The 22122-nt window shown below is 43.5% G+C and overlaps 1 protein-coding gene across 1 annotated transcript in view; it reads left to right on the top strand.

Moving 5' to 3' along the window:
• Positions 1 to 22122, top strand: part of CAMK2B (calcium/calmodulin dependent protein kinase II beta) — a 266998-nt gene that overhangs the window by 75467 nt on the left and 169409 nt on the right. The gene's annotated exons all lie outside the window — the stretch shown is intronic.

Raw genomic sequence — 22122 nt, forward strand, 5'->3', positions numbered from 1 at the left:
CTGCAAAGTCCATAACTGGACACCATAGTTGCAGCTCAAAAAACAAAACAAAACACTGGATTTGGGGTCAAATCCAGTCTGGATTCTGTTATCTCCTAAGATGGGATAGTAAGAAAGTTGGTTCATTACCCTGGGCCTCAAGTTTCCCCAAATAATAAGTGGATGATTGGACTGTGCAATATCTCAGATTCCTTTGAACAAACAAACCAGTGATGCTTTGATTCCTGGACATTGTGTAATGCATTATAGTGACAAAGCATTGGGCCATCACTGATCCTCTAAAAAACCCTTTGAGGATCCTAATAAAGCATCTCATTTGCAAATAAACTGAGGCTCAGAGATTGATGTGACCTGTTCACTGTACTCTAGCTAGTAAGTTTGGAGCCATTGGAGCCTTGCCTGAAGGTCCTATCCTCTTTTGGGCTCTTTCTATGCCAGCATGCTAAACTCTCCAGCAGTAACTAAGGGTCTGGTCTGGTCTGCACCTGCCTTAAGACTCAAGATAGAGAGCACAAAAATAGGTCCGAAGGGGTTAGAAAGGACACTTAGGACCATTTTGAGGACATACCAGAAAGAGAGAGAGAGATAAATAAAAAGGCTTTTTTTTTTTTTTTTTTTTAAGAAAGACCTAAGCGATTATAAAAGGCAGGGGCAAGGAGGAAGAGTGTTCTAGGCTTGGAGGCAGGAGATGGACTATTGTGTTCAGTCAGTAAATATAGAGATAGAGGCAGAAAGACACAAAAAAAGGACAGAGACTCAGGGAGAGAGGGGGGCAGAGACAAAGAGACAACAGAGAGAGACAGAGGCAGAGACAGATCTTTAGATGGTCTGTGGGGATCGCTCCCTCCCTGGCCCTCCTGTATCACTCAGTGGACACTCAAGTGACAGAGATGATCCTGATTCTAGACTCCTACAAGTTTCTCCCACTCTCTGTTCTAGTCTTTCCTTCTGAACATTCTTCTCTGGTTTCTTCCTCTCTCCCTAGCCATGTTCTCCTCCCTTCTTTCCCTTTTCCTCTTTTTGGTTCCCTGGCTTCTCCTCTTGCCCTCTTCTGGCTCTCTGGAATCCGCCTCCACGTTCTCAGCCCCCAGCCCAGCCGGGGGAGGGGAAGAGGGGGCTCCTTCTGTCAGTTGACAGCTGGGTTCTGACAGTTGGTGCAGCAGTTGGGGAGGGGCCAGTCTCCAGCTCACTGCCCCCGCAGCCAGGCCCTCCTAGCTTAAATTATTTTCTCTCCCCCTTTTATCCCCTGCCTTTCTCTCTCTGTGTCTCTGTCTCTCTCTGTAGCAGTCGTCTGCCTTTCTGCCTGTGATTCATACATTGCCTGTCCTCTCAGCTTCTCCTAGAGTGGATGAGCAGGTGTTGAGGAAGGGGAAGTGAGGAGGAGGGTGGGAAGGAGCCTGGTGCCAGCAGATGGGTCTTAACTCTTTCCCCCTCAGTCTGAAGCCCCAAGGAGAGACTGTTCCTGACTGGGGAAGGTTCAGGGGACATGACATGCTCAACACACATCCATTGCATTTGGTCTTTCCTCCTTGATGAAGGACTGGACGGGAGACTTTTCTGGTGTGTCTGTCCATGATAAAAATGAGTTTTCATTCCCTGTTGGGAATTATAAAGCAAATAAAGCAAAAAAAAAAAACAAACCTCCAGAGATTGTTTCCCTTTTAGAATGCTCACCTTTTGAGAGAAATGGGCATAGGCAGGCAAACAAGTCTCTGGTAGAGATTTAGCCAAGAGAACACAGGTCCTAGGGCTATTAAAGATGGAGCCCCATCCCCTGATGGCACCCTTAGGTGCTTTTCAAACTCAAGGTCCCAGTTGAGGTGAAGAGGTATTTAGAATATTGATGAATAGACCTCACTGAGTTGGGAAAGAAGACTCATTTATTTTAGAAAGATTTTTCAACAAAGGCTTAAAATTTTAAAAAGAATTTATTCACTTGTCCATTATCCAAGAAATTAAATTCATTGGAGCTTCCCCTTCCTCTGGCATTTTAGCTAATTGAGATTTGACTACTTGGAAGAGAGGCATTGTAGTGGGAGAAAAATGGTCTGGGTGATCAAGAGATTTGAATTCTGGATTGATGGTGTGACTTTGGATAAATGATTTTACTCCTCTGGGTTCTAGCTTCTTCATTTGCAAAAATGAGGGATTTGGACTAGATGATCCCCAAGATCCCTTTGAGCTTTAATTTCTCTGAGGTTAATAAACTTGCCTCTTGTCTCTTTTACCCTTTCTATCTGGGTCCACCTCGAGTTGGTCTTGAATGTGCTCCCTTGATATATTCCACCTTTCTAGGAAGTACCACCCTTTGGCTTTTCTGTTCTCACTACTTTGAGATCTCTGCAGCACCCAGGTCCACAAACTGTCCCTAAATTGATATTTAGGGATCTAAAATATCCTGAGGTCTCAAGTTTTGGAGCCAGGTGGAATGGTGGTAGGGGATGGGGACTTCTGCTTTGGGAAACAAGGAGTAGGAACTGGACAAGGAGGTGGTGGGTCCAGGGAAAAGGGTGCCAGGGTCAACTTGTGCAAGAAAATGGAACTGAGATGCTCCTTTTCTGTATCACACAACCAAGACAATGTGCCTAGCAACAGCAGCATCCCTGCCCCCATCCTTGTACATGCTTGTCAATCTACAGTTCATTCTTTTGGGAAATCTCTGAACCTTGAAGCTATTGTTCATTTTAATCATATTTCATCTGAATATAACTATTGTGGATATGCATGTGGACAGGCGGGTAGCCCTGCCCCCCTCTTCCTCTACCCGCTCCCAATTCGCCCCAGTAAGGCAGAAAGCACAATAAATGGGGTCACTATGAGTTCTGGGTTCTGGTTTTTCAGTTGGCTCAGAAGGTCAGTTTTCAGAATCTATGACAGTGGCTTCTTAACATCAAAAATGTTTGATACTCCTTGTCTTTCCTATCCCTCTCCTTATACATAATAATGTTGTGGTATATCCTTTGAGAAAATATGTGATGGTCAAAAGCTAATATGAATTTTGCAAATTAAAAAAAATCACATATTTAATCATGTTTGTTGTGTCTGATTTTTTGTGACTGCATTTGAGGTTTTCTTGGCAGAGATACTGGAGTGGTGTGCCATTTCTTTCTCCAGTTCATTTTACAGATGAGAAAACTGAGGCCAGCAGGATTAAGTGACTTGCCCAGAATCACACAGCTAGTAGGTGTCTGAAGCTAGATTTGAACTCAAGATGAGTCTTTCTGATTTAAGGCCTTGAACACTATCTAGCTGCCCTTAATCATGATAGCATATAAATAAAATGGAAAAAGTAGTATCTATCTGTATCTCTCCATCCATCATCTATCTGTCTGTCTGTTTGTCTATGACATGCTATTCCTCTTTCTTACCCTTCCCACTCCACTGCCAGGGTTCTCAATCCCCACAGGTTGGGGACTATTGCTCCATAGAATTTCCTGTTCCCTTCCCTGCCCAAAGTGTCCTTCTTCAGAGTTACTGGATAGCAATCTTGGAGTGATTTGAGTTATGCTACTATCACTTAGGCTAATCACAGTGATTTTTTTTCTTGCCTGTAACATGGGGGACTTAGAATAGATGATCTCAAGGGTCCTTTCTGGCCCTAACCTTCTCTGGTTCTCTCTCTCTTTCCCTCTCTCACATTCATGATGATCCCCTGCTTCTCTGAGGAAGTTGGTAGAACTGAGAGCTTCCCCATACGCATGGCACCCTCACCTTTTGCCCCTTATCCCTCTCATCAGTCATCTGTAGCTGAGGAAAGTTGAGAGGTGACCTTGGCGCCTTAGACATGGGGTGGTGGGGCTGACCCAGCTAGTGGGATTGTTGGGATGGAAAGAAGTGCTTTGTTTGCTTTGGGCCTCCTCCCTAACTCTGCTGTCTGGGAATGATAATTACAATAATAAACAATATCCTGCATACACAGTCTTCAAACCACTTTCACATATATTATCTCATTTGCTCCTCACAGTTATTCCTGTGAGGTCAGTAGAGCGAGTTTTACTTACTTATAGATTTCAAAAATGAGGCTTGAAGTATCGTAACTTTAGCAAAGTCATATAAAGCTTCTTAACTTATGTCTTCTGCTTCTGGCCCAGGTCACTCTCCAGGCCTGCCATAACTTTCTGCTGATCAGTAAACCAACAAATATTTCTTGAATACCTACTGTGCATGCCCAAGAGTGAGGCGGGACCCCTGGGAACTCTTAAGACACAGTCCCTTCCCTTACAAAGCTAACTATTGATTTTTAAAAATTATTTTAATTTTCAGTTATTAAGCATTCATTTTTTTTCTTCTCTATTTCCCCCACCCCTATCCACTGGAAAAAAAGGATATACAGAACCCCTCTATCACCTATAAGCACAGTTGAACAAAACAAATTCCCCCTTTGGCTATATCCCAAAATGTGTTAGCCATTCTGCTACCATCTCTCTGTCATGAGGTAGGAGGCCCTTTTTGTCAGTTCCCTGGAATCATGGTTGATCATTTAATTGATTGGAATTCTTAAGTCTTTTTGAATTGCTAGTTTTTTTGTTTGTGTTTGTTTGTTTGTTTTATAATATCAATGTTAGCTGAACAATTCGATGCTATATAGAGAGGCTGTTTGAAGGGCTGGACTTTGTTGGGGTTCCTCTGGGCCAGGCATCAGGCCATTGCTTTGAAGGTTCCCAGTCTTGATTTTTGCTCTTCACTTCCAAGGTGTGGATCAGGCTCTAGGTCACTGGGGCACACTAACTGGGCCCATAAGAGCCTGGCTGCTAAACCAGAACACCAATTCATTAATTGACGATGAGAAATAGAACTGCCAGGCAGAGTGGCCTACTCCCATCAGCTGTTCAATGCAATGTCTTCCCAGCAGGAAAGTCTACTTGAGGAGGAGATTAATATGGGAAAGTTGCTTGGCAGGCACAGTCAAGTGTTCTTCACAGAGGATGCTCTCAAGCCAGGCAGTCTTCTTTACTTCATAGAGCAAATGCATAACTAGTGATTGTGGTGCCTAGGAAAAGCATGTGAAAGGGGGCCTGGGGCAAGTAGCAGGAAATGGGGCTCTAAATTCATTGAGGGCAAGAAAGAGACAGACAACAGCTCCTCCTGTGGAGGAGAGCCCAGGATACCGGGAGCCCACCTCAGGAGAGGAGCAGAGCCAGGCTTAAACATTTACCTGAAGTAAATATTCTTATTCTCTAAATTTTGATGCCCTAAAATAAAGCCTCCATCATCGTGCCCTAGTTAAAGCTTTGGTAGGGATCAGAGCTGCTGAGCTCGGCTCATCTCTCATGTGGTGCTCCTTATTGGCTTCAGGACTCGGAGGGTGCCTTTGTCCTGGAGTCTGTGGCCCTCCCCCGATCCTTGCCCTGTGCCCTGCAGCCTACCTGGGGACATGAAATGGGCACATAAAAGAGGGAAGCACATGAGTGTTAAGCTATGTGGCACTGGCGTGAGGCAGAATTGGGGCTGAAAGGAGGGAAAATTAACAGAAGCTGAGGGATTGGGCAAGGCTTTTATGGAGGAGGTGGGACTTGAGCTGGGTTTTAAAGAAAGGATTAAGATTTGGACTAGCAGAGGTAAAGGTAGAGGTAGACTACTTGGGGTGCCACTGTAAGGTAATAGACGATGGACCAGGTGAAAGATCCCAAACCAATAAGACACAGTCCCTGGCCTGAAGGAGCTTACTTATATTCTCTCCTTGAGCTCCAGTCCCAGGTCTCCAGCTGTACTTTGGATGTCTTCTCCTAGTTGTCCCACTGGCATCTCCAACCCCATGAGGTCAAACCTGAACTCATCATATTCCCACTAAACTTATCCATCCTTCCAATTTCTTGATTTAACTTGATGGCACCACCATCCACCCAATCCCCAGAACTAGAAAAGTTTTATTCTTCTCTCCCATCCGTTTTCAGTAATTGCTTTAGGTTTTGTCCACCTCCAGTGCAGCTGCCATCTTCATTGACCTCTCTGGGGAAGTTAGAGAAGGTGGTCTTCCTGCCCCCCCCCTCCCAGGGCCTAGGTTTGGTAGAGTTTCTATTGATGGAAGACTTTGACCAGTTCTGGAACTTGAAGGGGGTGAGTTCATTCTCGAATCCTCTCCTCTAGCTCCCAAGGACTAGAGATAAGCCCTAAGTACACAGGGCTTGGAAATATTTCCAGTACAAATCCAACAGTGCTTTATTAAAGTGGGATGTGGGAGATGGAGGGACTGTATGGAGTGGATGGTTGGTTAGTGGTGTGGGCCCATTGATTTGATGGGTGCCAGCACAACAGGGACCAATGTAGCATGGGGTGGATACTCATGAAAGAGCAGAATTCTGTAGTCAGTAGGTCCCCTGGGCTTACTGCTTGAACACTGGGGAAGGGTCATATCACTTCATCTGCCAGCTTCTTTGAAGGTCCTTTTAATCCCTCTGTTCCACGTATAAACCAAAAACCTGGTACTTCCTTTACAGAGGTCACCCTACAGCCAGAGGGGGTTCCATGGCTATCCACTCACTTCTTATAAGACCTCTCTAGCTGCAAGTAAAGTATCTTGTGAGTCGGCCTGGGCCCCCTCTCTCTCCCCCAGGTAACTGTCTACCATTGGCTGTCAGGTGGGGTGGGTGAGGTGGTGAGGAAAGGAAAGGACTGAGGTTCAAAAACCATAGTTTGAGGGCAAGAAGGGGATATTCAAAGATGGCTGCAGCTTAGGGCTTGTTCCAGCATAGCATAAAGCTCAGTAGTGTTTGCAGCCTCAATTGAATGAATACAAAGTGAGGTGCTTCTGGGACCCTTCTCTAGGAGTTTCTTCTATCTTGGTCTTAAGGCAAACGAAAAGGGGGTGGGATTGGGTTGTTGTTACAGCAGAACCCTACAGTGTGCAGAAGGGCCTACCTGGCCTTCCTCCTGATGGTAGGAAGGGTAATGGTACAGGTACAGTTCCTAGCATCCTATTTGTCCTCTCAGAGTGGCCACTGAAGAGGGAGCCTCTCACACAGTGAAGAGACTCTTAAATTGGAGGACAGTTAATAAGGTGGACCCCAAACCATGATATGTAGTGGGGGCCCCCATCTGAAGTGAGGTGAGATGCAAGGTCATGGAGGCTGCCACTCCTCTAAAGGAATGATTGAGCTATCTTCATCTCTTTAGGGACAGGGCTACAGGGAAGAGGGGAGCTGTTGCTGGGGGATGAAGTGAACCATTTTTGTGAGGGCATCTGCTTGCTGACTGCTAGTGGTATAGGAATGTAGCTGTGGGATGGCAGATGCTCAGTGACAAGATTGGGAGTGGTTGTAGTAGCCCAGGTGTTTCCTCTACTGGATCCTTTGCTCACAGGTACTTACTCCACAGGACCAGACATATTGACAGATATAATGCTGGAGATGGGACTGGTGGCATGCCATTCCCGGGTGATCCTGGATGTGCTCCCCTATACCTTACCAAGTTGTTGTAGCAGACTCAATACTGACCATCATGGGCCACCCTCCCCTGCCTCCACCTTGGGGATGAAAGGGTCTTATCAGATGTTTCCCTTCCTGAATTGGGGAGTAAAGGGTCCCTCATGGTGGCATGGTTGGTCCTTATACTAGATGTCCTGTTCCCATTGTGCTTGGTTGATGACCAGGGATTTGGCATAATATTCTCTAGATATGATCATGCTCACATGGGCCCTGGTGGTTTACCAGTTGAGGGAGGGAAACTTGGATGTATACCATGGAAAAATTAAATCAGAAGCAAACTGTTTGGAGCCTGATTAGTGATGCCCTAGGTCCTTGTGGGCTGACTGGACTGACGCCTACCGCTGGGGCCCTACCGGCAACGATGCCTTCAAGGCCAGAAACTTTTTCCTAAATTGTTTTTTTTTCACAGCCATGGAAAGCTATTGAGAAGGTTCACACATGCATGCTCACACACGCATGCCACATTCACATGGATGTGCACACACATGCATATGCAAGTTTACACATAAGACTAAGATATCTTAGTGGGAGGTGGTGGGACTAACTTGGAAGAAGGGATTTCTTACTGCCACTTTGTTTCTAAGCCCAAGAATGTTCATGCATCTTAGAATCTTAGTACTGGGGCTATGTTAGGGAATCTTTGAAATCTTTTTAAGAACCTTTCTAACTGAGAGAGGTCCATCTAAAAGTCAGTGATTGGTGGGGAAGATCTATGGAGGAGAACAGCGAAGATGAAGCAATTCAGGATACGGTAGCAGTCTCCCTTGAATCCTTGAACCTCTTTGGTCCTGTGTACTCCTTCCTATAGTGTCTCTTTCAGTTTTTTGAGTATCCCTTTGGACTGTTCTTCCCTCTCCTCACAACCTCTTTAGACACCAGGTCCCTGAATTAGTGTGTTTCTAGCCTTATACATATAGGTAGTTGGGGTGCAGATGTTGTAAGACATTTTTTTACCACAGTGACAAACTGACCAGGGGACCAGGAAGAGATCTGAATATCATAGTAACATGGTCTTTCCCAATGCGTCCTGAAAAGGAGGTGACATGACATCTCACCAAAGCTTGGAAGTGTTCCATAGTCCAAAAGGCTTGACACTCTAGTCATGGTTAGCAAATAGTACTGCCTAATGCCACTAGTCCTTTGGGCCCTTGGATGAAGTAAGAGGCAAAGATCACCTGTCCTATTCCAGAATCACAGAGTCTAAGAGCTAGAAGGGACCTCAGAGACTATCTTTTCCAACCTGTACCTATTTGAGAAGCCCCTCTGTGCTATCCCTGGCCACTGGGGACCAGCCCCTTTTTGGTGAGCACCCAGCTGCCATGGCAACCCATTCCACTTTTGGATGACTCTAACCATTAGGAAGTTTTTCCTTACATCAAGCCGAAACCTGCCTCTCTGCACCTTCCATCCACTGCTCCTAGTGCTGTCCTCTGGGAAGGAGCAGAACAAGTTGAATCCAGCTTCTACATGATACCCTTCAAATACTTGGAAAGCAGTTCTCATGTCTCCCCTCAGAGTCTTTTCTTCTCCAGGCTAAGCATTCCCACTTCCTTCGACCCATCCTTGTATGGCATGTTCTCTAGTTCTCTCACCATCCTGGTTGCCCTCCCCTGTATATACTCCAGCTTGTCTGGGTCATTCCTAACATGTGGTACCCAGAACTTAACTCTGTACAGTGAGAGGTGTTGAAGGCCTGATAGTCATGGCAGTCTCTTTGAATAGCATGAAGGTGCTAGCAGAGGAGGGAGAAGGGAGGGAGGAAGGGAGAGATGAGCATTTTGTTCACATTTTCTCCCAGGAATTCTTGGAGTACTTCCTTCTTGAGCCTGGTTGGGGAATAAGTGTGCTTCAAGGGCATGAGAACTTTCTGGACCAAATGAATTGCCACCACCCTAGGGCTAGTTGAGAGTTGTTGGGGTTGGGAAAAGATGAAGTGCCTCTACCTCGTTGGCACTAAAGATGTCATGATACTAGTGGTATTGGGGTGGCAGCACGAGGTCTCTAGTTCTGGCAGTGTACCTTGGCTGGTGACCCCTTACTTACCTTTCCAACAAGTATGGCTAATAGGAGGCAGAGCAAAATTATTTATCTGCCTCTTGGGTCTTAAGGAGGGCCTAGGTGATGTTGAGACTGCTCTTGGATTCCCAGGACACTTGGAATACAGAGTAGGGGACCTTGTGACTTAAAAGTTGAGAGGTCCTCCTCATTTCCTCCCCCCCAGCTCCCACTCCACCAGGCTCACAAAATCCTAGTTTCTTGAGTTGATGGTCCTGACTGTTAAGGCTACCCATTGATAGCCTTTGCTGTAATAGTATATAACTTCCCCTTCTCTAACCCTTGTCCCCATGTCATGAGGCTTTATGCCTCAGTGTGTGTGGTTGGTTAGAAATGGGTTTGGGAGAACTCTGCTCACTTGTTCCTTACTCCATCGTCCCTTTATTATGGCAGAATCTCTAAGAACTTGGGTCCAGAGTCCTGTTTTAGGTCACAAAGAGGTGCAGAGGGGGGCGTTGGTTTCCCCCTTCTCAATCCATGTTGTTCATCTGCTCTCCTGGGCATTTGGCCGACCACACCACTGTGTGGTTCACCAAGAATACCATATTATAAACCTGTCCTCACCCTGCCCTGCTGTTTGGGTTGGAACCCATTTATGGATTGGGTGGGTTCTTTAGGAGTGAGGCAGGAAGGCTTGCTTGAAGGAAGTGGGCAATGGCCCTCAAGAGGTTTGTTTCATGCTTGGTGCACCCCCCCCCCTACAGCTTTGCTTCTCAAAATATCTCTCTTCCTTCATGACCCAGCTTGGCATCACCTCCTCTGTGAAGCCTTTCTTTCCTGTCCACTGCCACACCCAAATGAAAACTTCTCTCATACCTCAAATTTCCCCCAAGCATTTTGTCTGGTTGTCTCCTTTGCTTATATCACACTCTTAAAAGATCTATATTAAAAAACATACTTAGTGAAATTCTGTGCCAGAAGGTAATGATCCAAGCTTCTCCAGATTGGGGTGGGGGTGGTGAGGATGGTGGTGTTTGAGTGGGCTCGGAGGCTAGGGAAGATGGCAAGTGGCTGAATATGGGGGCAGCCACTATAGCAGGGCAATTCAGGTAACATGTAAAAGAGAATCTAGGTTTTGGTTCCCAACAAGTGTTTCTTCTCTGTGTGGATAAGCAAGGAAGGCTTTTTGTTGTTGTTATTGTTGATTGATTTTAAGACCATAGCCCAGCCTTCTCTGTGCCCAGTGAGCATCTTTGGGGCACTAGCTTATCTTCCAGACAGGTATATCCAAGCAGAGGAGTTCTTAAAGCTTCTAAGGACCCTTTGTCAGACTAACAGGGCTGAGAGATTGCCAATGATGTTCCATTCTGCAAGTGTATCTGAGACAGGCTTCTCTTTCTAGCGGAGAAAAGAGAATGGTGGAAGAGAAGGAGGAAGGCTTCCTGATGAGGGAGGGAGGCTTTTCTGTTGTTTCTGGACCTCCCTAAGAGCACTTAGCCCTCTCTGGTGGATGGGGGTAGGGGGTGATGGTAGTGAGGTGGGGTGGCAGAGTAAGATACAGTGTTGGAGAATCTGTGGGGGGAGAACTCTGCTCTGTTGCCTGGGCAGGACTGGATCAATGTGAGGGCCTCTGAGGGGAAAGGAAGGAAAAGGAAAGGGGGAAAATGAGAAGCTCTGTGCTCTTGATGCTGTTTTCCACCGCTTCTTGGCCTGCTCCCATTTTCTTGTGTGACCAGATATTGTACTCCCTGGGCCTATTCTAATCTGAACACCAGTATTCATTCCCTCATCAACTCTGATCTCTTTAAGGGCCAGAGACTATATACTCTTGCAGCTCTAGTTCTATTCATGTAATAGGCATTTAATGTTTGTTGTTGGGAAATTCTGGTGTGCAGATATGTCTTAGCCTTGCCAGTCCCTTGCTGACTCTTCTCCCCAAGCCCACTCCTTGTGGAACTCCTCAGGGGCAGGAAGCACAGATATTGTGTCCCCTGATGCCCTAGAGCTCCTGGATAAGGATGGTTCACTCTGACTCAGGGAGACGAGGGAAGCTTTTACTCAGGAGGCTGAGACCCTGACTGAGATGGAAAGAAGAGGGTCTGGGTAAAGCAGTCTGCTCTCTGATGTTGGTGAAACAAGTGAACCATGCTCTTTTCACTTTCCTAATGATTTGAACCCAAAGAAATGGTTTTGCTGCTTTGGAAAATGAGAAGGAAAGAAAACATTACATGGACATAAAGAGGCTGACAAAGCCAAGTGTGGCAAAATGTCCATAGGACTTGAAAATTAGGCCAGCAGCAGAGGGAATAGAAAGACTCCAAGAATCAGGCAAGGGACCAAAATCCCCAAACTGTACCCTAAGAAGAATCTTCTCTACAACATATCCACCAAGAGGCCATCTAGCCTTTGCTTGAAGTCCTCTAGTGAGGGAGAATTCTTAATGTAATTTTGCATTGTCTGCATGTCTTCAGCTAGGGCAGACCCCTGATAATACCTTCCTTCATAATCAGTTGGAAAACTAGGTCTCCTGTCTTGATACCCAAACTGAAACCTGTCAGGGAACCTTTCAAAGTAGCCCAGTCTTTCTTGTACCTGTGATGTTGATTTTTTGAACCCAAGTGTAAGACTTTATACTTATCCCTGTTAAATTTATTTATTACACTTGGCTGAACAGTCTAGCCTGCTAAGAGTTATTTTGCATCTTGACTCTCTTATCCAACATGGTAGCTCTTCCTCCCAGCTTTCTGTCAATTACACAATTGATAAGTATGCTCTCTTTGCCCCACTGTCTAAGGCACTGATAAAAATGTCAAACAGCATAGATTCCTAGGACACTCTTGAAGCTGATGGCAAACTCAATGACAGTTCTTAGGGCTTGGCCATTCTGCCCGTTCAGAATCACTCCAGCCAAACTGCTATCTACTTAGCTCACATCTCTCCATCTTGTCCACAAGGATAGCATAAGAGACTTTGTCAGTTGCTTTGATAAAATCCCAGGAAACTTGACCTACTGTATTCTCCTTATCAGACTGATAATTACCGTATTGAAAAAGGAGGTGAGGTTAATGCCTTGGTGAGGAAGTCATGTTGACTTGTTGTGATGATTGCTTTCTTTTGGGGCTATTCTCTAGCCCACTCGAGCCTTAGAAGACTCTTGGAGCTCCCCATGGTTCACCAAGAAAATACATTTACCCCACTTACTCAGAAGGTTATCAAGCCCAGAGTGCTTATTTTGTGCAAAGCACTGTGCTGGGTGAGGTGGAGAGATTCAAAGATGTGTAAGAACTGTGTAAGAAATCATCCTTAGCTTCTAATAGCTTCTTATCTACTAGGATCTTAGATTTAGAGTTGGTGTGTGTATGTTCTGGTTACCTTTTTGTCCTGACACTATTTGGCTGTATTTAGGCCTAGTACCTGATCTTTCCCAACCTTGCATTGTGCTAAGATTTGGGGCTTGTGCTCCCTGACAGCAAGCATTTTGTTGACACACATTGTTGTTATTATTTTGTCTCTAACCATTATTCCAGTTGTCCCAATTTCCTCTGTATCCATTATTAGTATACCTGTTGTTATTCTTGTCCATCTGTCTATTGAATTGACCCCTAAATCTACAAAGTCCCTAAAAAAGTGCCCAGTCCTATTACACAGAAAACATCTTTGTGGTCCTGTTTTTCTATCTCTTGGAGTATTATATTGATGTTCCCTAGGCTGTACTGATCTTAATGCTGTTACAGTCTTCACCTCCTTGATTTCACTATCTTTTGCACGATTATTGGGCTCTCTCAGTTGTTTTCTCAAATTATCTACGATAGAATCTTTGTCGTCTGCAGCTTTTTCTTTATCTGCCGCATGGACATAGGTAGCCTTACATTTAAGTTCTTTTCAACTTTCCCTTACGGTACTTGTTGACTTTCAGTCTCATGCTAGTATTTAGCCTTAGATGGAGTTTACCACCTGCTTTGGGCTGCATTCCCAAGCAACACAACTCGGAGAAGACCCGGTTCTGGTGTGCCGGGGGCCGCTACTGGCCTCACACCATCCACTGGCCTTGAACTCTCTCTTCACTGGGATGCTTGATTGAAGATGGTACTTAATCCAAAATCCAGGAAACAGCTTCAGGGATTGTCTGTCTCACAAACTCCCACCATTAGGCTTTCAGAGTTGAGGTCTTCAGTGTCAGCTCCAAACTGTCACTCACTCTCCTTTCTCAAGGTTCTGGAATCCCCTTGCCAATCAGTCTGCTCTGTTAAGCTAAGTTAAATCCTATATTCCTGTAACAAATATCAGAAGTCATCTAGTCCACCCCCCTCATTTTACAGATGAGGAAACTGAGGCCTGGAACAGTCAACTTACAAGTAATAAGTTTTGCCTTACTCTGTTTATTTTCTAAGCGACTAGCTTGATCTGACTGGCCTTACCTTCTTTAGTGCCTACCATTCAAAATCTGAATCAGGAGTCTAAACTAGTCACTCTAACTCCAAGTCCAGTGCTCTGCCCATTATACTGTGGGCTGCCTGTGAGACTGATGTGATGGTGGCATGCTATATAGAGAAACTTATTGCCTTTGGCCATTTTGGTTTTTCTCTTTTCCTCCTAGAGCTGTATCTTCTAGCACAGATCTTGGGTTCTCTTTTGGAAGAGCACTGGAGAGCCAGCTCTTTTAAGGATGTCTCCTTACCTCCCTAACTGCTCTCATTAGGTTACAATAGAGGACCTCTCCTAAGGATCCCCTACTCCTGGTTGGGAGGTGGCAAGCTCTACTCACAAGAGTTGTCTGCTTTCTGTAGCAAGGGCACTCAGGCTATCAAGTCTGGAGGAAAGTTGAAGGTAGAGCAAACCAGGGAAAGGCCTTGTTTCTTTTCTCTCTCTCTCTTTCTCTCTTCTCATGCTTTAGTTCAGTAAATTAGGCCTCCTTCATCTCCTGTTGGCCCTTGCCATACCTCCTCCAAGAATTAGCTTTGACACCACCTTTCTCTTTTTGGTTAAAAGCCTCTTTGTATTCCAGCACACCCAGAAAGCTAGCCAAAAGGGCAATTCTAGTGAGTTGGTGCACATGGAGTTGGCAGCCCAAACAAGCAGGGGTGTTCAATGGTCCATTCATCTAGGAAAGAGACTCAGACAATCCTCAGGTCTCCAACTTCTTTGTAATGGCCCAAGGTCTGCAAATAGCAAGATGCAGTTGTGGGGAATTTTAATGATAACAGTTGGAAAAGTGCAGGCACATTTTTATCCTCATTTCTTAGCAAAGATGAGTTGTCTGTAAATGCTCTTTTTTGGTAAACAAATGCTAAATTCTACCTGATTTTTTTTTGAGAAGTGGTGGGAGAAAAAGCTTAAAAATATTTTTCAAACTTTTTCTGTATTAGTAATAAGAATCACATCCTCAACCACACACACACACACACACACACACACACACACACACACACACACACATTTCTATAAGATGATTCAAATTTGGCTGCTTTTTCTAAGAGAGAGAGAGAGAGAGAGAATGTGTGTGTAGTCTGAGTTCCACTTTGAAGGAGTCAATCTCTAGGCTTAACATTCATCTTGGCATTTATTTCCTTTTTCTCAAGTATTTTAGGGTTAAGGATCTGGAAGATACCACTAGGATTTTATTGCTATATGAACCTCTAAGTTTTCTTTGCAAGTTTGATTTTAGAATGGGGAAATAATTTGTTTTGGAGCCAAGGCAGAGGTGTGTGTGTGTGTGTGTGTGTGTGTGTGTGTGTGTGTGTGTGTGTGTGTGTGTGAGAGAGAGAGAGAGAGAGAGAGAGAGAGAGAGAGAGAGAGAGAGAGAGACTTACCAGGAGAATAGGACTTTGGGTGGGAATAACTTCATTATTATCCCTGAAGCTACCATCTTTTGACCCTTCCCTGAATCATACTCTGTAGCAATCAGGATTCTCTTAACCCTCTGGACATAGTGTCTGATGAAGTCAGAGACCAAGAAAGGCTGTTTCAAGCCAGAGGGGCTGGCTATACAAGAGCTCAGAGAATCAGTAGTTCTGAAATACTTGACAGACAGTTGAAACTGTATGATGCTCCAGAGAGACATGGTCTGTTGATGTATTGACATTTCAATTTCAGTCCCAGACTTTGTCCTGGAGATTTCTTAAGGATGCGACTTCTCTTTTGCCTTGCTCTGTTTGTTTTCTAAGTGACTAGCTTGATCTGATTGGCCTTACTTTCTTTAGTGCCTACCCCTTAAAATCTGAATTAGTGATTATAAATAAGACCATGTAACTCTCAGTTAGGACTTTTGGCCAACTCTATATACCACAGCTTGCCCTGACTTCTTCACCTTACATGTTAGAGGCCCTAGCCACAGAGATTCAACTCTAACAATTAGGAGTGTGTGTGTGTGTGTGTGTGTGTGGGGGGAGAAGCATGACACTTGAATGAACTATTTTTGTTGGAAGGGACTTTAGAGATAATCTAGTCCAACTCTCTCATTTTATAGATGAGGAATTTGAGGTCTTCAGAGGAGACGTGACTTACCCAAGGTCTCACAGCTGAATACTAGCAGTCAGGACTGGGACTCAGTTCTCCTGCAAAATGACTGTCTATTCCATATTAATGACTCTCAGTAGAACTTCCTCAGATTTTGAATGAGCATTTCTAAAGGAAGACTCCTTTATCCCCTTTCTAAGAAAATTCCCCTTTGCCTTGGGATTGAGGAGCTACTGAGCTTAAAGACCCTGAGCTCTACCACTTATCAGGGCTTTGAGATTGCTTTTCATCCTAGCACTTCTGATGCTAAGACCATTTGAAATGGGATGTAGTTGGCCTCTCTTTTGAAGCCAGTTTATCATGAAACTTACCTTTAATCAGTTAACTAATAGATTTGATGGCCTTTTGGGGTTCTCATTCTAGTCTGATTGCTTCTCTGTCTCCTTTGCTGAGAGTTATTTATCTCTTACCTAGATATTATTTACCTCCTACTTAGAGAGATATTATTTATCTTTTACCTAGTAAAGGTGGGAATATCCTTCAAGACTGTCTAGAATTTTTATCTCTTTCTACAACCTATTTAAATGTTCTTTTTTTAAAAAAACGGTTCGCTTTCTTTTATTTATATCAATGTCAGTTCCATATGCCACCCATCTCTCAATAACACTTCCCACTCTCCTTTTAACAAAGAAAGACAGTTAAGCAAACCAAACTGACACATTGACCAGGTGTCCCCTCTCTCTTTCTTGGTCTTCTCATCAGCTCCTGTCTCTCCCCAGATGACACCCTAATTGTTCTGTCCAACCCTACATTTTCTCTCGAATGCCAGACCTGGATCACCAACTACCTGCTTGGTACCTTCATCTGTAATGTCCCATTGGCATTTCAAGTTCAACATCTCCTGAGTGGAGTTCCTTATTGACAGCCTCACCCTCACCCAACCTGCTGCTCCTCCCAGCTTCCTTATTTTGTTTGAGTGTGCCACTATCTTAGTCACACTCCACCCCAACTTGGAGTTGTCTTTGAAACTTTTCTCTCCCTCCTACTCCTCCTTTCCTATCACTTGTCAAGTCTTTTTAGTTCTGTCTCCACAGCATCTCTCTTATCCATCCCCTTCTCTCTGCTCACAGACTAGTTCAGACCCTCATCACATTTCCTCTGGAGTGTTGCAGTAATCTCCGATAGGGCGTCTCAGCTTGCAGTCTTTTTCCTTTCCAATTGAAGTTTTACATAACTGTCAAATGAATGTCTGTATAATATGGGTCTGATCCAGGACAACTCTGAGGGACTTGGGATAAAGAATGCTCTCTCAGAGAAAGAACTATTGGAGTCAGAATGCAGATGAAAGCATACGATTTTTCAGTTGTTTATTTGGGTTTATATTTTGGGGTTTTGGTCATATAAGATTACTCACAAAAATGAACAATATGGAAAAAATAAAAATAAAATAAATTTTTAAATAGGTCTGATCTCTCACCACTCTACTCAAAAATCTTCTGTGGCTCCCTCATGCTTCAGAGGTGGTTTCCTCCTACTTTTCCTACTTTATTTTATGCTATTTGCCTTCATGCATTTATGTTCTAGGCAAACATCAGTACTAGCCATTCATCATCATCCATTTCCATGCCTTTCTCTCCTCAGCTCCATCACTAAAGAGTCCCTCAAGACAGAGTTCAACTTCTCGCTCCCAAGCAAAGTCATTCCCTAATCCCCTCTACCTTCTAGCTGTTAGTGCTCTGTGCCACAAAATTATTTTGTATTTACTTCTCTGGGTCCTATGAACCATATCCCCATAGCCATTGAATGTAAGCCCCTTGAGGGCAAGAACTGTTTTGTTTTTGTCTTTGTATCCCCAGCATTTAGCATAGTGCCTGGCATATAGTAGGTGCTTAATAAATGTTGAATTGAGTCTAATTAATCTGCATTTGTACCCTAGGTAAGAATAATATTGTCAGGGTACCCACGCAGCCCATATCTCAGCATTATTGAGGAATGGGAAACACATACATAGTTTCTAACTTAGAAAGGGACCTCACCCATAGGTCTGAAACAATGGGATCTCTCGTCCGTGTGACAGCTGGCCTTTTCCCCAGCTCCAGCTAATGGTGCGATTCTACTTTCAGCTGGGATGAAGCTCTGCGCCTCTGGGCCAAGGCAATCCGAACCATTCTAGAGAGTCAGTCTACACAAGATGCAATGGCACATCCATATGCTACAGGGGCTGGCTGGTGATGGCAGAGGCCATGGCCTCACTCTCAGCTGTTGTCCATGAAACCAAGGTCCTGGCCACGAATTTGAGGGATTTCCTAGAGACACTAGTCTTCAGCTTGATTCAGTCCCTCTTTTTCTGCAGTCTTCTGAGAGGATTAAGTTGCTTGGGGCAGCAGAATACCTTTTTTTCGGTGGAATTTGGAGGTTGCCCAGGAAGTATTTCAATTTGCCTGATGTCTCATAAACTAGCTATGGGGCATCTATTTGACCTTGTGATTCAGTCAGAGCCATTGTCAGTAGCCCTCCACTTCAAGAGGAGTAGTTAGTACCACCACTGAAAAAGATGTTAGCTTGCTTCAATTGGAAGAATACTGCTATTGCAATGACATTTTCTGCCTTCTTGAGGTGCTTATTCTCTCCCTGTATTAGCAATAAGATAGTGTGGGGAGTATGGGCCTGGCCCCTCAGGTTCTGGTGGGTCATACCAGGCAAGTTAGCCTTTGAACTTGAGGCTAAATAAGGCTCTTTGGGACTTGGTTGAAGGATCCTGGGTAAAGCTCATGTTTAGAACTTCCAAGTCCTGGTCAGAGGCTCTTTTGCATTTTTCTTTTGTTTTTGTTTTTTTCTTTTTCTTTTATGTGAGAAGGGAAAGTGGGTAAGGATTTCATCCCTGATGATTACTAAGCCTTTAGGCTTAAAATCAGGACTCTTTGGTCCTGATCATATCGACTTTTGACATGGATACCTATAATCAGAACTGAATGGGACCTTAGAGATCATATAGTCCAAACCCTGCATTTTACAGATGAGGAAACTGAGACCCAGAGGGGTTAAGTGACTTGCCGGAGATCACACAGTGAGTTAGCTTGTGGCACTGAGCCTGTTTCCCAGGTCTCCAGTGGTTCTTTCACTACACCATGATCAGCTTCACATGGCTTTGATTGATAGCAAGTTAGCCCCAGTTTGGATACAAAAGGAAAATGGAAGAAAGATGGATTTCCGTGACCGGTATGGGAACTCTTTTTTGGAGAACCATTTGGCCTTTGTAGTGCCCCAGTCATCTTTCATCATCTTATGAATGGTAGTTTCCCATAACCTTCTGAGCTGATAAATTATAATATATTTAGACCAACTTGTAAGTTTAGCCTTATGATCCTTTGACAGCCTTAGCAAGGTTATGACAACTAGGTGCCAAACCAAACTGGTACTACTTTTGCCTGGTCTATTGGCCCTATTCTACATGATCTGTTTGAGATGCCTGATTATTTAGTGTGGAAGTGACTCAGGACTCTCAAAGCAAAGTCAGCAGAGCTTAAGATCTGTAGGCTATGAATGTAAAAAATGTAGGCCGTGAAGCCTGCAAGTGATAGATGGATTTGTTCTTTAAGGGCCAGCCTGGTTAAGGACCCAGAGGCTTATTAATAGTGGTAGGCTGGACATTTGGTGATGAAGCTTTATGGCAATCGAGTTAAAAAGAAAGCACAAAATGGTCCTCAGACCTAAGTGATCCCCTTATGCTTCTGCTGGAATGTTTGCAAAGTGGTGGTAGAAGATGGGCAGAGAGCCCTAAGAATCACACTTTTAATTTTTTAACCCACTTGTTTGTAAACTAATCTAACTTGTTTGTATATGTTGACCTTCTGTAGGCATTTTTGGTTTTAGTTTAGACCTAGATTTAGATTTCAATGGAATGAGGAACTCTTGATTTGGATACTTCTTCTCTCAATTGCAGATTAGTGACTTATCTGTAATTTAATAGTCTTATAGAATAGCTTGAGGCCCTTGTCCATGGTTTTACAGCCAGCTAGTATGTGTCAGAGGCAGAATTTGAAATCAAGATCTTCGTATCTCTAAGGTCTGCCTTATATGTTTGCTTCACCCTGGTGTCTATTAGGGAAACAGAATCATATTAACATTAATATTCCCTCTCAAAAACAAAACCAGAAAGGGAAACCAGTAAAGGGAAGCTGTTGCTAAATGAAAAAATGGTTTAGAAGGAAATAAAAGAGTTGCCTTTTTTGTTCTTCCAAAACCAACAAGAAACATCATGGGAGAATTAGTTATCTTGTATTGATGAACATTTGTTGAAAGGCCACCATGAAGATAATTGCAACATCTGTTGTAGAGAATGAGTAGGCAACAGAAATACTCTGAAGAAATTAATAAAAGCTTCCAATTAAATAAACATATACTTTATTTGAAACCCTTACCTTCTGTCTTAGTATCAATTTTAAGACAGAAGAGTGGCAGGCACTAGGCAATTGGAGTTAAGTGACTTGCCCTAGGTCACACAGCTAGGAAGCATCTGAGGCCAGATTGGAACCCAGGACCTCCTGACTCCAGGCCTGGTACTCTATCCTCTGTGCTACTAGCTGTCCCTCAATACTAAGTGCCTGATGTAGAGGTCGACATACAGAATACTGGAAAATATGTCTTTAGGACGAAGAAATATAGGCAACCAATGACTTGGAGACTATAGAGAATCTTCATGCCAGCAAATCTTGAATATTTTCTTTAAGAAGAGCTTTGGGAGGTGCCTGCACAGAGTGGCAACTGAGTAATATCACAAATGATGACACTCATCATTACATTCTAAGAGACAGAAAACAAGTGGTTAGAAATGAAGTAATTTCCAAATTAGCTAACTAAATACAGATAGCTAGATCATCTGCTTTTTAGAGAAAAGATCAATATCAACATAGTAAATTGGGAGGATAAATATGAGGAGATAATTTCCCTCAACTTTGTTTAAACGTAAACTGGATAAAAGAACAGGCACTGACATAGACTGTCATCATTTACTAAGACGTTTACCAGTTGCCACAATAAGAAACCAAAAGAACTCAGAAACCACCCCAAATTAACAAATAAATGCTTGATCTTGCCAAGGGTAACACCAGCTTATATTACAAAGTCATTTGTAACACCTAGTGGAGGAATGTGGATGACTATATGAGCAGTTTTGCCCGATAAGACAGCAAAGAAGCTGCAGAGAGAAAAGAAATAAATTTACCAGAAGCATGATGAGAGTCTCAATTAAAAGGGATAATCCTGAGAATGTTTGAGAATGAAACTGGAAGGGGGCAAACAAAATGGACAAAATTTGTCAAGATTTCTGTGGCATCATGGCTAGAAAACTAGGCATGAAAAGAGGAAGAGCTCAATCCCAGCAGTGCCTTAGATAGCTATATGAATGATGACACATAATAGCCTCAGTTTCCTTTTGTATAATAACAGTTCCTATTTCATAGGGTTTCCCCAAAGATAAAATGTGATAATTTATGTCAAGTATTTTGCGGGCCTTAAGGATCTATGTAAATGTTGAGTTATGATGATGGTTATTCTCCGTAAGTGGCAATAGAGCCACTGCATTTGGACTCTTTCCTTCGTGACTTCTGCTGTACGTTGTGAAGATGTGTAAATGATCACGGAATCTTAGTCTTATAGCTGGAAGGGATGTTAGGAGCTATCCAGTCCAAATCCTCTCATTTTACTTATCCTCTTAGATGAGGAGCTGGAATCCAGAGAAGTTAATTGACTTGTTCAAGATTACAAAAATTGTAATCATCTGGTTAGGATTTGAACCCAGGTCTTGTCACTCTGGCATTATTAATTACCATGATACCTCAGTGAACAGTGGCAAATAAAGAAAAAAAGGTGGGAGAGCAATAGGGCCATTACCAGGTATGCATACAGCAAGAAAGCCCATGATGGAGGTATTACCCCTTTAAGGGCATTGAAGGATCAGTTCTCAAGATAAATGAAGGAGAAAATACCAGGTGCCTGGAAAAAATTATATAAGGACATTATTATTTTAAGAGACAATTGAGAAAATATCAGTAACTCATTCATATGACTACCTCCTATGGTTAATCTACAGTCTTTGACAGTTATTTATGCATATATTGAAGGTATCCTTGATAAAGGTAGAGAAAGGAATAGCAGATTTTTACAAATATTTTCTCTAACAGATCACATACCTTTATAGTCATATATAAAAGACCAAAAGGTCTGTAAAGTAGAAGATCCCATTAAT

Source organism: Gracilinanus agilis, chromosome 2, assembly GCF_016433145.1.
Source record: "Gracilinanus agilis isolate LMUSP501 chromosome 2, AgileGrace, whole genome shotgun sequence".
Classification (NCBI taxonomy): domain Eukaryota; kingdom Metazoa; phylum Chordata; class Mammalia; order Didelphimorphia; family Didelphidae; genus Gracilinanus; species Gracilinanus agilis.